Here is a 15,895-nt window from a genome sequence, read left to right as displayed (position 1 = left end):
TCTGCCATTGTGCAGGGTCACCTCACAGAACCAAGCAAATTTCATCTCAACTGGCTTTCACACAGAATTGGAATGAGGCTTGAGCCTGTGGAAGTCAAGGCCAGGAGTCAGTGCGGTACCTGCATTTGATCTGAAAAATATAGACTGTGGGGATAAATTACCTGTCAAATGAGTATGTTGGGGCAGGACCAATTATTTAATTTCATACCCGCCTTACAAAACTCACAAAGATTTTAGATTTACAGAAACCAATCAAAGCCCTATTCACTCAGCAAACACTTATGGACACCACCTGGCTCCCACTCTGCACCGCCTCTGAAGACCTAGTTGGGAAGCAAACATGCCACATTCCCGCCCTTTTGAGCTTACATTCTAGTGGGCAAGACACACGAAAAGACAAGAAAACAAACAAAATAGTGGCAAATTGCAGCAAGCACGGGGAAGGAACTTGCGGGCCTACTTTCAGTGCCGAGGTGTGGCTGAGCCTCTCTTACTCCACTCACTTCTGAAAGAAGATGATAGAAAACCCACCCCAATCTATGTCAAAGGAAAAACAAGCCTTGCACTACCTCCAGACCACAGAGCTAAAATAAGAACTGACTTCCCTGCACCCCTCCTCAGAGCTGCAGCTGCTCACAGAGGAGGGACCTGCAGGGGCTTTGCCGCCAACACGGACGCACCGCGGGAGGGAGGGAGGGATCCATTCTCTCTCAGGGTGGCAGGAAGGATTTGTGGAAAAGGAGCTGAGGTTGGTTTTGAAAGATGAGTCCAAATTTGCAGGCTGGACAAAGGGAGGCCTACCTGGTCCCCAGGGTGCAGAGGAGGGAACGGAGGCTGACCTGGGAACCAGGGGGAAGTGGGTGCACTGGGGGGTGCAGGGGGCACCCGGGGGAAGGGCCTGGGGCCAGTATGGGGAGTGGCTCCAGGACCTCTGCCCGGGCAGGCGGCCAGACAGTAGCCAGGGGAGGACACCAGCCTTCCGAGGCACCTTCCCCGCCCCACCACCTCTGCAGATGCTTCTGCGGCAACCTCGGGGTTTTCCCACACAGTCAGCCTGGCCAGAGGCCCGCAGGGCAAGGTCCAGCCGGGGCTGTAGGGGAGGAGGGCTCTGGAGAGGGGCCCCTGGAGGAGGCTGCTCCTCCTCGGGCCTGGCCAGCTTGTTCCTCTGCAGAGAACACCAGGGTACTGAGAAATGCAGCTGCTGCCACTGCTGAGTTTCTGGCCATTAACACAGAAATTTGGGAGTGAGGAAGCCATGTAGGGAAGAGGAAATAGGCACTTTGTATAGAGCTGCCCTAGTGTGGGTCTGGCGACTGTTCAGAGCAATGATTCTCGAACTCAGGCCAGGAGAGGTACCAGGGGGCTGAGGAGCCAGTTAGCAGGAAGATTCCCTGTCCTTCCTCCCTTCTGAGATCAGAATGTCTAAGGTGGGACCTAGGAATGTGCAACTTTACTAAGCATGCAGGAAATTCTGATGCAGACAGCAAGTGGGCCCAAAGCCCTGGGAGTTGGGCCATATGGCCCAGAGTCACTAGACAAGCTCTGCACTGGTGACCCACCATGGGGCACGGCAGTTCCAGGGTCCCCAGAACTTTTCCTCTGGTTAGTACCAGTCCCCGCACCCTACCCTGCCACAGCATCTCAGAAGGGGTCTTCTCCCTGGCATCCCACCTGCTCTCTCTGTGCTCCAACAGCTGAAGCAAAGGCTACACTAGAGGATCAAGAGCCCCTCCCCCAAATTAGCAATAATATTTTTTCCACCAGAAAAACAGCCAAACAAAGCAAACATGAGGATTTGTGGTAGACTCAGGTCTAGGACTCCAAGGCTGAAATGCATTTTGCCTACACATAAGTCCTTGGCCTCTCAGCACTCACAGCAGTCAGAGGACAAAGATGAATATTCTAGAAGAAAGTCTTGAAACCACCAGGCAACAGAGAGAGAGCTTGCAGCTGCTAAGAACCCGGAGGCAGTATCACAGCCCCACAGCTGTTAGGCTGCAGATGCGGCAGGAAGGTTGGTGAGGAGGGCCAGCATGAGATGCAGGAGACGGGTCCAGGGCGCTGCCCTCCACCAGTCCCTCTCTAGAGTCAGAGGCCAGCCCTGCAGAGGCTCATGGCACCTGTTAGAGGGCAGCTGGGCTCACAGCACAAGCTTACTGGCCTCAGTTAAGATTCTTAGTCGCCTGCACCCTGCTGTCTCCTAGATCCTGCACTGCAGCCTGGGTGGAGACACCCTGTCTGTGGGGCTGTCCCAAGACCCTCACTGCACAAGGCCCATGTTAGGACTTGCCAGACCATACCAGTAATTCAGTATCCTTTGTGGGAGGCAGAGATTTTGCCCTGATAATTCTCTCTCCTGCACAGCCCCTGTCCTACCTCTGTCCTGTGGCTTCTCATCCCACAAAAGCTGCTATTTGAAGGGGTTAGGAGTGGCTGCCCTGCCTGAGTAGGAGGCAGGCCCACAGGTCCAGCCCCAGACCCTAAACCCCTGCCTGCCTTCTTGTTGGTGACCCACGTAGCCAACCACAACAAATACATTTAGCTGGATATCATCTAGCAGGAGGCAAATTCTGCTTTTAGGTCATAATGTGAATTTCCTTTGGCTTGCTTCTTATTAGGCCGTGTGCCTCATTTGGTCTGCGTCCTAAGGTGGAGGGCTCACTACATGAAAATGGGAAAGCTTCACCTCTTCCATTATTACATCTGTCATTGTCCATTCCCACTAGTCAGTTCCAGGCCACTCCAGAGAGCTGAGCAGGATTCAAATCCTCATGTTTTTCTGAGGCCTCAAAGTCCCCCTGGACCCTCTTTTATGGGTACAAAGAAGCTCTGAAACTTGGAGTTTGGAGTCAGGTGAGAATGTGGGTTAACTGTGCTGGATTTCCTGAAGGGAGGACAGCATGTTACATGAGAAGCCCTGTGTACCAGCGCAAGACTCCATGGTCACTGGACTCCAAATAGGCCTGGTTTTGTCTGGTTTAGGGGAGGGTATTTTTGCAGCTGGTGGGTATGGGGATCTGAAGCCTTGACCTTGGTGTTACAGCCCTGGGTTCTGACCAACTGAGCTAACAAGCCAGCCCTAGACCTGGTTTTGAATCATCACCTACGATCTGTGGGACATTGGGCAAGTCATTAAGCTCTCTGAGCCTCAGAATCCCACTGACAGACAAGAAAACACCTCCTCATAGGATTGCTATTGAGACAGTCAAGGAGGTGCTGGTACACAGTGAACAGTCAATATAGGTTCCTCTCTCTCCCCTTAATGAGGAGCAGGAGCCCCTAGGATCCACTGCTCTCCTGAGTAATCATGGCCTCATCGTAGGAGGCATCAGCAACAAGACAGGGAGGGAGCTGGGAGAGCAAGTCACATTATCCTCAGACCCTCAGCCCGGGGACGTGTAGTGACGAGGACAGGGGTGGGAAGAGCTGTAGGAGGCAGATGGTGAGAGGGTTTTGGTGTCAATCCAGGCAGCTTTGGTCACTGTTTACCCACCCCTTCCCCATTCTCCCCTGGAGATGGCCGTCTGGGGGACACACCTGCCCGGGCACCACAGTTGATCTTTCTCTGGTCACAAGCTTCTTGTTCAAGGGCCTCAGACCACTGTGACCATGAGGCCCATGCCAAGGCCCAGCCCAGTGAGGGGGGCACAGCAGGATTCGCTGCCCTGCTGTGTGTCCCTGCATTTGTCACTACCCAGGACTGTAGGGCTTACAAGTGTTTGTCCACATGTCTTCACTTTCTGCTCCAGACAGGGCAGGGAGATTAAGTTAGATAAACAGAGATAAACTAATCTTAAACATAAACAGAAATGTTAATATATACAAACCATTTTATATATTAAGTAGAAAAGAAAGGACTTAGGAGCATCATTTGTGTAGGGCTTTGTGTAGCCCTTGCCATGGTTGAGCTCGGTTCCTTTAGCTGCAGAGCCAGAGACTTGTCCCTTATACCTGACATGGCACCGATGTGAGTGCGGCTGCTCCCCACTGGGGTGGCTGCAGAGGGGCACTGAAGGACACTGGGCCTGCCTTGCCCTGCCTCTTCAGGTCTCCGGGAGACAGACTGCACTGTTGTCTGGGCAGCGCCAGGAACAGATTTGCATTATTTTGTGGCAACAAGCAAATTTCCTGAAGGGGATTTTTGGGAGAGCTGGGAGCCGCCCAGAGAGAAAGCCGAAGGAAACAGAGAGGCCACAAGGAAACAAAGAGGCCACGAGGAAACAGGCCCGGGCAGAGACAGAAGTGGAGGCAGAGGCAGAGGCTGCTTGGCTGGTGGCGCTGGGCTGAGGGCTCTCTGAGGCCTTGACCCCTGCTCCACCCTTCCGCACTGCGGAGGGGGAAACCGGGCCCTGAACACAGCTTGCCCAACCCAGGCCTGTGTCAGCGGCAGGATGGTGATCTGAGGAGGAGCCAACCAGGCTGCGGAGTAAGATGGAAAATTCCCACAGCGCTCCCGCATCTGAGGCTGCGCTGGGGTGGGGACACCAAGCACCATGCTCCTCTCTGGCCCTGACTACATCGGGGTTGGCAGGTCAGGGGCTGGGGGCAGCAGCTGAACAGCTGAACAGCTGAACAGCTTCAAGGGAAGGGGATGGAGACCCAGCCTTTGCCCTTCCACATTGTTCCTGCGTCTCTGGGCCTGGCCTAACTGTGGGCTTAGAGGGGATGTGTGTTGGGCAGGGATGGAGAAGCAAGTAGGAAATGGAGAAAACAGACCTGCATTCTGCATTTAAAGAAGGCACCCTTCAAAACAGGCTGAGAATCTGAAAAATATCAGGCCTTGTTGGTTTAAAGAAATCAAGCAACAGCCACAGGCATGTCAAGATTTTGAATTTAAGTGACAGTTGCAGCTCAGATGTGTACATTCTAAAGTTTAGCCAGCGCGGGTGAATACAGTACTTTGGTGGCCCGGGCCTTGGGGAAGAAGACCCACAGGGCACCTGCTGTGCCGGGCAGGTTTACACAAAGACTCTCATTCAGGGGTGGTAAGAACCTGCCAGCAAGACGACATGCTCCTGACCAATGTTCTTCCTCAGTTTCTCCCAGGAAGGTTGACTGGAGCAGGCTGTTTCCAAGGCCCTGCAAATGCAGGTGTTTTCTGTTCAGACAGTTTCCAGGACAGGAGCCTCATGGTCCCTGTGGCCCAGGAAGAGAAGGATCCAGGAGCCCAGCAGCCTGAATGCCAGGTCCAGAAAGGCCTCCCCACCCTGTGGGGCCCAGCCGGGGGGGAGGAAGGAAGGAAGCCATGCAAGATAGGATTTCCCCATCCCAAGCCTGGCAATCCTCCTGGCTCCAATCACCTAATAAGCAAGCTGGTTTGTTAGGTGACCTGTAGGTGTTCATAGGTGACAATAGCCACTGGAAGGTTGCAAAATCCCTCCTGCACAAGCAGGCTTCAAGAGGCCATACTTCCTCAGTATAGGCATGAAGAGAAGGTGGAGGAGTCCTAAACTTTCTGTATGGGCTGATTCACTCCAGGCCCCCCTGGCATGTCCCAAAGCTACAGAGGGGAATTTGGCAGTACAGGAGCTTGGATTCCCAGTCTCTCCTCCCCTTTTCTCTGACGCTTTAGATGACTCTACATCTGCCCCTCCCTCCTCAGCTGGCCTTGACTCACATACCCCTGGGTGAGGTGGCCTCTGGCCTCCCTCCTTCTGACCCACCCTCATCCCCAGAACACTGGGGTGAAGAACTCCTGAGAAGGCAGGTTCTGGGTGCAGGTCAGGAGCCTCACAGCTCTGTGCTGGGGTCTAGCTGACCCAGGACCACCAGGGCTCTTGAGGACTGTGCAGGTCCCTGGATGCGAAGGCCTACCCCATATCCTGCTGCTAGATAGTATCTTGTGTTTTCAGCACTTTAAATACATTATGTCATTTAATTCTCATAGCATCTCTTAGAGATGGATCCTATGAATACACCCATTTTACAGAAGAGAAAACTGAGGCCATAAATTACTCAGCTATGGAGTGAGAATTCAGTCAGGCTATTCAACTGTTGGAGAGCTAAAAGTCCCCAGCACTTGAATCTAGCAGTTGGAAGTCTGGGGATGCCAGTGCCCCTTTCCCCACCTCTCTAGTCAGTGCTATTGTCACCTGAGTCTCCCTGAGGACAAATGTGAAATGAAGCAAATTCAGCGCTGGGCCTTTGGTGCTGTGTACAGCCACTGGGAGCTGTTGGCTGTGACCTTTACAGCAGGATCCTCCCCACTCCCAGTTTTGCTGTGGTATCTGGTGTGCGAGTGCTTGAATAGGTTCATGTGACTATTTATCCCCCTCCCTGGAGAGTGCCTCCCTCCAAGGCCATACTCCCCACCCTTTGTGTAAGGAGGCCTGGAACTGGGGTTTTTCAGAAATGAGAAATCAGCTGTGAGCACCTGCAGCCCTTCCTGCTTTAGAAGAACCTGCATAATGCTCTGTTTTACAATAACCTTTTGTTTCTTAAGCATACTTCACAGAGAAAGAAAAAAAAGAAAACCCCAGAAGGGATCTCTAGATATTTTGTGGTAGGAAAGGGGTGCTAGGCATATTACAAATCATGGGCAAGCCCGCAGCTGGTCCCTGGGGGTGTCCCTAACACCCACGCCTGAAGGGAGGCCTGGAGGCTGGTTTTGGGCAAGATGCCTTCATGCCCAATCTGTTCCTACAAAGGGGCTAACTTCCACCTTGCTGGTTGCAGACAGGATGCCAAGCTGCCACAAATATCTCAACGACAGCTCCCTTGGAGGAGATACTCTGCAAGAGATTCAAGGGCGTAAATTCTCAGCCCCCTGGAAAGACTTGGCCTGTGTGGCCTTGTTCATCACTGTGTGCCCCGGCACAAGGTCTGACTTGCAGGAGGGGCTCAAAGATATTTGCTGATCAATAAGAAGTACTAAAAAAACTTTCCCTAAATGACAGGAGATGGTGCAGTCACATGGCCCCTACAGAGCTTTCTTCCCTGGTTCCCTCTTGAAGTACATTTTCTCTGGTGGCTGCTGGACACAGAGGTACAGAAGCAAGCGGCCTTCTCAGGTCACTCTGCAGTGGTGGGTCTCTACAGTCATTCTCTTAGGATCCGTGGGCTACTTTTTTGGAGGGGCTAATTTTACCCCATGCTGTGTCCATCCGAAACTTAGAGCTTGACCACTGTCACGTAAGAACTGCCAGCACAGGCATCTCCAGTTAAGCTTTTTGCCTTGCCTCTTGCCACGGGCTTGATGAGCTCCCAGAGACAAGTGCCAGCCAGGCCCCTGCAGGCTGCCCAACAGCGCAGCCATAGTTACACTGAGCCAGGCAAACATGGCTCTGGTGGTAGTTATCAACGAGACAGCAAGATCCGGTTGGTAACCAAGGCACTGCTCGTGGCCTCTATCCCTGGAAAACCCCAGCTGAGCTGGACTCTCAGAGCTGTAAGGTGGGGCTCTCCCCAGATCACCCCTCCTCTGCCCAGGCAAACCAAGTCTTTCCTGTTCTTCTTCTGCTTCTCCTTTTTATCCTCCTTCCAGTCCCCAGTGAAGGCTTAATTGTTGCAGCTCTTGGTAAAACCCAACCAACTGGGTTATCTCTGAGGCTTGCAGGTCACCTCCTGCAGTAAGTCAGATATTGCTGTCTGTGTGAAGGGTGCCCCTAATCCAAACAGTCTTCATGTGGTAACTGCTCAAAAGGGGCATCAATAGCTTCACCAAACTTTCTGCAACACCACTTACCATCTGTCAATGTGCCTTCCCTTCTTCTAAATACACAGTTCTCTGTATTCCCTCATATCCCCTTGGATCTGGGAGAGGCCTCTCATTGAGAGGGGTCTGCAGAGGGCCTGGTGGATCTGCCTCAGGCCCTTGAAAGGGCTCAACCCAGGATAAGGTTGCATTTTTTTATATATATATTGCATTTGCATATATATATTAGACAATGGTATTTTTTATCCTCTTGACTGGCTGTAGGAGTCAAGGATGAGGTCAGCAAAGGCACAGATGACATGTGCCAAGTGCATAGGGCCACTTTCCAGAGACCCATTTGACTCCTCTGCACACCAGTAAGCTGCCCACTGACCAAAAGAGCAGCAGAGGTGGGATGAGCCCTCAATACCTTTGACTGTGATCATATCACCTGCAGTTGCTGCGTGTGGTGCTTCCCAACCAGCAACAAACCCCGGACCTGACTGGGGCATGCTTTCAAAGTAAACATGCCTGGAGGAGCATCCTGGGAGACTCTGATTTGATAGACTTGTTGGGGGGAGGGGGGGGTGCTGGGACTTATACACTTTGAAAAAGTTCCCCTGGTGCTTCTGATGCACACTTATTTGTTTATTTGGGGGATGGGGGGGGGGCAGCTGGCTTGCACAGGGATCCGAACCGAAACCCTTGACCTTGGAGTTATAACACCACACTCTAACCAATGGAGCTAACCAGCCAGCCCACATTTCAGTTTAAAGGTCTTCAGTGCTTGCCCTCGTGGGATGCAAGCACAGAAACGTGGTATCACAAGGAATTTAAAACCACAGCAAGTTCAGTGAGTTCCTTCTGGGAGGTCAGGGGGGCAAATAGTGCTTTCTGTTACACTGGAGGCTGTTTTGAGTGAGAACCAAGCACCGGCACATGGTGGTGGTACCATCGGTCACCTGGCGATAGGGCAAGGCTGAGTCTGTAAGGAATACCTGATCATTGAAAAACACTTGGAAAAAACATTAAAATATAAGAAATGAGAAAAATTATTCATGACCATTATGAACATTTTGGATTATCTCTTGATTTATTTTTCCTATGCATTTTAAAAGTTAAATAGTCTTTTATGTTTCTAGAACAGTTTTAGATTTACAGAAAAATTGAGCAGATTGTACTGAGTTCCCATATGACACCACCCCACACAAAAATTTTCCCTATTTATTATCAATATCTTGCATTGGTGTGCCACATTTGTTACCAGTCATGAACTAATATTGATACATTATTATTAATTAAAGTCCGTGTTTTATACTGAGTCTCACTTTTTGTGTTGTATACTTCTGTGTGTTTTGACAAATGCACAATGTCATGTATCCACCAATACAGTATGGAACACTCACCACCCTAAACCTGTGCTTCACCCATTCATCGCTGCTTACCTCCTGGTTTTCCCCACCTCTGCTCTGAACTCCTGGCAACTACTGATCTTTTTACTGTTTCTCTAGATCTCTCTTTTCCAGAAAGTCATAGAGTTGGATCTGTACAGTAGGTAACCCGTTCAAACTGGTTTCTTTCATTTACAATGTGCATTTAAGTTTCCTCCATTTCTTTATGTGGCAGGATCGCTCATTTCATTTTAGCACGGATACTACTCCATTGTATGATTTGTTTTCTACTCACCTATTGAAGGACATCTTGGTTGCTTCCAGTTTGGGGCAATTGTGAACAAAGCTATTCTTAAAAAAATAACAACTTTTGGGGGGCATCTGTTTGGTACAGGGATCCAAGCCCTTGACCTTGGTGTTTTCAACACCGTGGTCTAACTAACGGAGCTAACTGGCCAGCCCGTTAGCCTAAGCATTTGTGTGTAGGTTTTTGTGTGGGCATAAGCTGGATCTTGTGATATGACCGTATTTAGTTTTGTAAGAAATTGCTGAACTGTCTTCCGAAGTGGCTGTACCATTTTGTATTCTCACCAGTTCCTGCAGCTCTGCATCCTCACCAGCGAGTGGTATTGTCTTTTTAATTTTTTTTATTTTAGCCATTCTAATAGACCTGTAGAGGTATCTCATCAGTTTAAATTTGTAATTTCTGATGATATATGATGTTGAGCACCCTTTCATATACTTATTTACCATCCATTTATCTCCTTTGATGAAGTGTCTATTCAGATCTTCTGCCAATTTTTAAAGTGAGTTCTTTATTTTCCTGTTTTTGAGTTTTAGGAATTCTTTGTGGATACCAGCCCTTTATCATATGTGTTTTGCAAATATTTTCTTCCCATCTGTAGTTGGTCTTTTCATTCTCTTAAGCATCTTTCACAGAACAGAAGTTTTTGATTTTAATAAAGTCCAGCTTACCAATTTTTTATTTCACGGGTTGTGCTTTTTGTGTTGTATCTAAAAATTTATTGCCATTGTGTTCAGATGCAGAACAAAAAATAAGTAAAAAATAAAAATTCATTGCTAAACCCAAGTCACATAGATTTTCTTCAATATTATCACCTAGAAGTATTATAGTTTGTTGTTCTACATTAAATCTATCATCCATTTTGAGTTAATTTTTGTGAAAGGTGTAAAGTCTGTGTCAAAATTCATGTTTTTATATGTGGATGACCAGTTGTTACAGCACTATTTGTAAAAAGACTATTCTTTCTCCATTGAATTGTTATTGCTCCTTTGGCAAAGTTCAGGTGATTACATGTTTGTGGGTATTTCTGGCATCTCTGTTCTATTGATCTATTTGTCTAGTCTTGCACCAACACCATGCAGTCTTGATTACTGTAAATTTACAGTAAGTCATGAAGTCAGATAGTGTCCGGTCTTCTGACTTTATTTTTCTTCATTACTGTCTTGACCATTCTGAGTCTTTTGCCTTTTCACGTAAACTTTAGAATCAGTTTGTCAGCATCCACAAAGTAACCTGCTGGGTTTTGACTGGGATTGTGTTGAATCTATAGATTCAGTTGGAAAGAAATAACATCTTGACAATATTGAGTTTTCCTATCCATGAACATAAACTATCTCTCCATTTATATACATCTTCAATTTCTTTCATCAGAGTTTCATAGTTTTCCTCATATACATCCTGTATAAATTTTGTTAGATATATTCCTAAGTATTCCATGTTTTTTAGAGCTAATGTAAGTGGTATTGTGTTTTTAATTTCAAATTCAAATTGTTCATTGCTGTTGTACAGAAAAGCAATTAACTTTTGTATTTTAACCTTGTTTCCTGCAATCTTCTTATAAAAGCTTATTAGTTCCAGAAGTTTTTTCCCCATGCATTTGTTTACATTGTTGAGATCATAGACTTTGTAAACAATCTTATATTCTTGTCCCTCCCAGTTATATCATAAGCATTTTTAATGGCAGCAAAATATTTTATTGAACTATTTCTTTCCTTCCTTCCTTCCTTCCTTCCTTCCTTCTTTCTTTCTTTCTTTTTCTTTTTTGTGGCTGGCCACAGGTATTAAACCCTGGCCCTTGGTGTTATCAGTACCACACTTTAACCAACTGAGCTAACCAGCCAGCCCATGAACTATGATTTCTTAATCAATGACCTTTTGTTGGTTAGCTAGGGTGTTTTCAATTTTTTCATACATGTTCCTTATTAAATATAAGGAAAATACAGAAGAGTATAAAGAAAAAAAAGGAAATGCACTTGTAATTTCACCAGAAATAATCACTGTTAACATTCTATTGTCTTCCTTCTACTGTTTCCTTTCTGCCAGTGGTTCTCCTTTCTTGGGAAATAGAGTTCTCTGAATATTTGATGAAAGCTATAGGTCTCTCCCAGGAAATTAGGACATGCGCTAAATATTGCATAGTTTCAGTGTTCTAGGGATCTCTCTAGACAATCCCAGAAATGCCGCACAGGAGGCTGGGACATGTATCCATCAGCTTCACTTGGCATTATTTACCCTGCACTTTCTGGTGGTATTAGGCTTGCACAGACGAGCAGGCTTTCCTGACTTGAGAGGCGCCTAAGGAAGGAAGGGAGGCAGAAAACTGCACAGACCACTCTTAAGGTGGAATGCTGTGGGCAGGAATCAGAACTGTCCACCACCACGCGGCAGAAATCAGAAAGGCAGCAGGAATGAGATGGGTACAGAAAGTGTCTGCCGCAGGGATCACATTGTATATTTTGTATCCTGTTTCTTACATAATATCACATTATAAATGGTTTCTGTATCATTAAATATTCTTCAAAACAGGAGTTTTAGTGACTGTACAATATTCCACAATATTGAATACAATGTAATTTATTGCTGTATGTAAAAATTATATTTATTATTGCACATAAAAATTACTGTGACATATTCTGCATCTCTATTTCTGTCAAATTTTTACAAATGGCTTTTCTCTTTTTTTTGGTTCTTGATGCATATTCCCAAGTTGTCCTCTATGAAGATGTTTATACTTCCGCCAGCAGAAGGAGCAGCTAACTTTTCAGTAGCTGTACACCTCATCATTCCTTTGTACAACAAATATTTATTGAACACTTGCAATGTACCAAATATGTTATGTTATTGTTTTAACTTAAAAGTTTTAGTAATTTGATAGAAAATATGGTATCTTATAATTTGCATTTAAAAATTGAGTTTATTTTTCAAGTTTGACTAGAAAATTTTTGTGACTTGTCTGTGTTCTTACATTTTACTATTTATGTGTTAATACTTTCTATTTGAGCTTTTTTATGGCAAGTGTTTTGTTAGCAAAATTTTATACTAAAGTAGAGAAATGTACAATTTTTTTTCCTTTATGATTTTATCTATTGTTTTTGTTTAGAAAGTGCTTCACCATCCGGAGATCTGTTTTAAACCTAAACTATTTTTTCCTTTCTTTTTCCATTTTCTATTTCTTTCTTTTTAAAGGTTTTTTGAAATTACCTAAGCTACCTGGATTTTGTTTTGATGTAAGATTAGGAACGTTTTTCCCTATATGGTTATTTTCCCCCCAGAATTATTTCCCCATTGATTTGTAGTGCTAATTTTATCATATATTAAATTCTTACATATGCTGAGGTCAGTTTCTGTTGCTTATAACAGAAATAACTGAACTGGGTGATTTATAAAGAAAATGAAATTTATTGCTTACAGTTTTGGAGGCTGGGAAGTCCAAAGTCCAGGGAACACATCTGAGAAGGTTCTTCTTTGGTGATGGTTTTACAGCAATACAGGAGTCTCTCATGGCAGAAAGAGGCAGAGCAGAGAGAATTCCTCATGTACTCTGCTTTTAATGCCCACAGAACCATGCCCCTACCTACCATTATTAATCCATTCATTACAGCATAGTCCTTCAATCTAATCATCTCTTCAAGGCCCCACCTTTCAATTGCGATAGTAAGGTTTCTCAGCCTCGACAGTTACAGTGGGGATTTAAACTTCTAATACATGAATGCTGGGGGACACAATTCAATCAATCCACAGCACTGGGGAATTCCAGGTTTCAAAAAACACTCTTCTAGTATTTTGAATAGAATTACTTTAAACCTACACATATGTTTGGAAAAGAGCTGACTATTATAATACTCAGTACTCCCATCAAGAAGCAGGTTATCTCTCAGTCAAGTGTTTTAGTTTCCTCTAAATGGGTTAATATTTCCAGTTAGTACTATTCCTAGGGATTTTATATTTTTGTTGATATTGTGAAATATGTATACATATCATATTTTCTAAGCAATTATTTCTGGCATATAGGAATGGTATTTATTTTTTAGGTATTTTTGGGATGGCGGAGAGTAGGGGGAACTTGACAAAAGTGATTGCAGATTTCATCTAATGTCCTGACAAAGACATGCCTCGGAGTCAGACTATGTTCTAGTCCTGTCACTGACGTTTGTTAGTTGTGTGATCCTGGCCAAATTACTTAATTTTAGCTCAGTTTTTTTCACTGGCAGTAGGAGAATAGTAGTAGCATAGGTCTGTGACGGCATGGGGCCAGATTGATTTTGGGATTTAATATATTTTGGATTTCAGAAAGGTGATGTGGTACCTAAATCATGTATTACATAGCTCTCCCACTGGAGTCTAGAATAAGCACCCTATAATTAAATACAATAACATTGCTGCAGAGATAAAGAGTATAAATGGCTTCAACAGTTCAGGCCAGATTTTGCTGCTAAATGAATTTTAAGCAATTTCTGCATTTTGGAAATGTAGACTAGCAATTAGAGGCCTGAACTTAAATGTTAAACTTAAAACAGTTTAGAGAATATTGTAAGACAGGGACTGGCCCATAAAGGCTAACGCTTTATTAGGTCATTTTCTTGCCTTTTTTTAGGTAAACAATATGAACAGCAAATTGTAATTCTATTTCCTTTTCAATACCTCTTAATTCCGTTCCTTATTGTATTAGCTGGATTTTCCAGAATGTAAAATGGAGATCAAAGTCATCCTGGGATCATTCCTGATTTCAATGGAAGTGCCCACCACTAATTCACTGTTGTGATGTTAGTCACAACTTGAGATTTTTTTTCTTGTATTTTGGAAATGCAGTAGATTGTTGGAACATATTTATTTATTTATTTATTTTTTTTTTTTTTAAAAGATGACCGGTAAGGGGATCTTAACCCTTGACTTGGTGTTGTCAGCACCACGCTCAGCCAGTGAGCGAACCGGCCATCCCTATACGGGATCCGAACCCGGGGCCTTGGTGTTATCAGCACGGCACTCTCCCGAGTGAGCCAAGGGCCGGCCCGGAACATATTTAACCTTTGCATTACTGACTCCTTAAGGAAGATCCTGAAAATCCTTAATGTAATAATTTGGTTGTGGCACATATTTGAATCTTGGATTTGGAACATAATTGGGGAATCAAGTACCTGATTAGTTGTTCACTTATAACCTAAATGGTACAATGCTGTTTCTTTATGGAAAAATGAGGTATCAAGGAAAGCACATGTCTATCTACCCAAAGAGCTTCACATATTATATTTCTTACTACTTTATCAAAATGCCATTTGGATAAAGATATTTAAAGGTTTAAGTCATTTTTCTTAGCATTTTGTATATAACATTTCTGCACTAACCTTTAGTTATCCATCCCAACAGAATGAGAGTATTTAATGTTCAGATAAAAGTCTTTTCTATTTCTCCCAGTTCTTTTAAGTTTTAATAACTTAACCAATTTATTTAAAACTGTCCCATATTAATCCTAATTCTAGATTTTATATTATTGTATAATGTTAAGTAAAAATCATAGAATTTTAGTTTTCTATCCCTAAAAGGAATCTTACAGAAAATCTGAGTTATTTGCTAGTCTCTTATCCATGAAAATGGGTGAAATCAGGCTCTCTAAGGGCGTAGAATTTCAGAGTCTGTTCAGGGGAGTAGCCCTTCTATGCAGACTCCACTTTCAAAGTGATGGCAGCTCTTTTATAGAGACTAGTGGATTTGGATGGGTAATCCCAGAGCAGCAGCCCTGAACTAGAACTCTGCTTCCCTGTTAGGAAACTTCACTACTCCTGACTCAGCTCTGAAGAGGATGTGGTCAATGAAGTTTCCTGCTTCTAGAGGTCACATGCTCATATGGCCTCCCCTTGTGTGGGCCTGGTGGCTGCAGGAACAGGTGCAACTCTGATTCCAGGGATTGGTATGAGATCAGCAGCCACTCACCTGTGTGAGGTTAACAGCACCAGTCTCGCCCAGTGCAAATGAGGACATGAAATTAGTAGCCTCAGACTTTCCAAGAGTTTTGCATTATCTGTAATGATTAGTGGTTCAGATCACCAAGGAATCACTCCAGGAATTTTTAAAACTTAATCCTTTACATCTAAAAAAAAACCAAATAGATTATTCTTAATATATGAGCGGTCTTCAAAAAGTTTATGGAAAGACTCATTTTACCTGTTAATTCTATTTTTCTAACTTTTTGAAGTATTGGTATACAATTTGTTCTTTTTCCCCTTAACACTGTTTGTGGTGGTTATATCTAAGCTTTACTATAAACTCATTCCTTAATGTCAACTTTAAATACTTAATCTTAAGGAAGCACAGGAAATACACACACTCTACAAGTTTTCTAGACCTGTTTCCTGAAGGTAACTGCAATTTCTATTCTTTTTTTTTTTTTTAACAAATCCTAATACATTAATTAATTAATTAATTAATTAATTATTTTTGTCTTTTTCGTGACCGGTACTCAGCCAGTGAGTGCACTGGCCATTCCTATATAGGATCCGAACCCGCCGCGGGAGCGTCACTGCGCTCCCAGCCCCGCACTCTCCCGAGTGCGCCACGGGCTCGGCCCTGCAA

The sequence above is a fragment of the Cynocephalus volans genome, chromosome 3 (genome assembly GCF_027409185.1).
Source record: "Cynocephalus volans isolate mCynVol1 chromosome 3, mCynVol1.pri, whole genome shotgun sequence".
In the NCBI taxonomy this organism is placed as follows: Eukaryota; Metazoa; Chordata; class Mammalia; order Dermoptera; family Cynocephalidae; genus Cynocephalus; species Cynocephalus volans.
Note: the sequence above shows the minus strand (reverse complement) of the source record.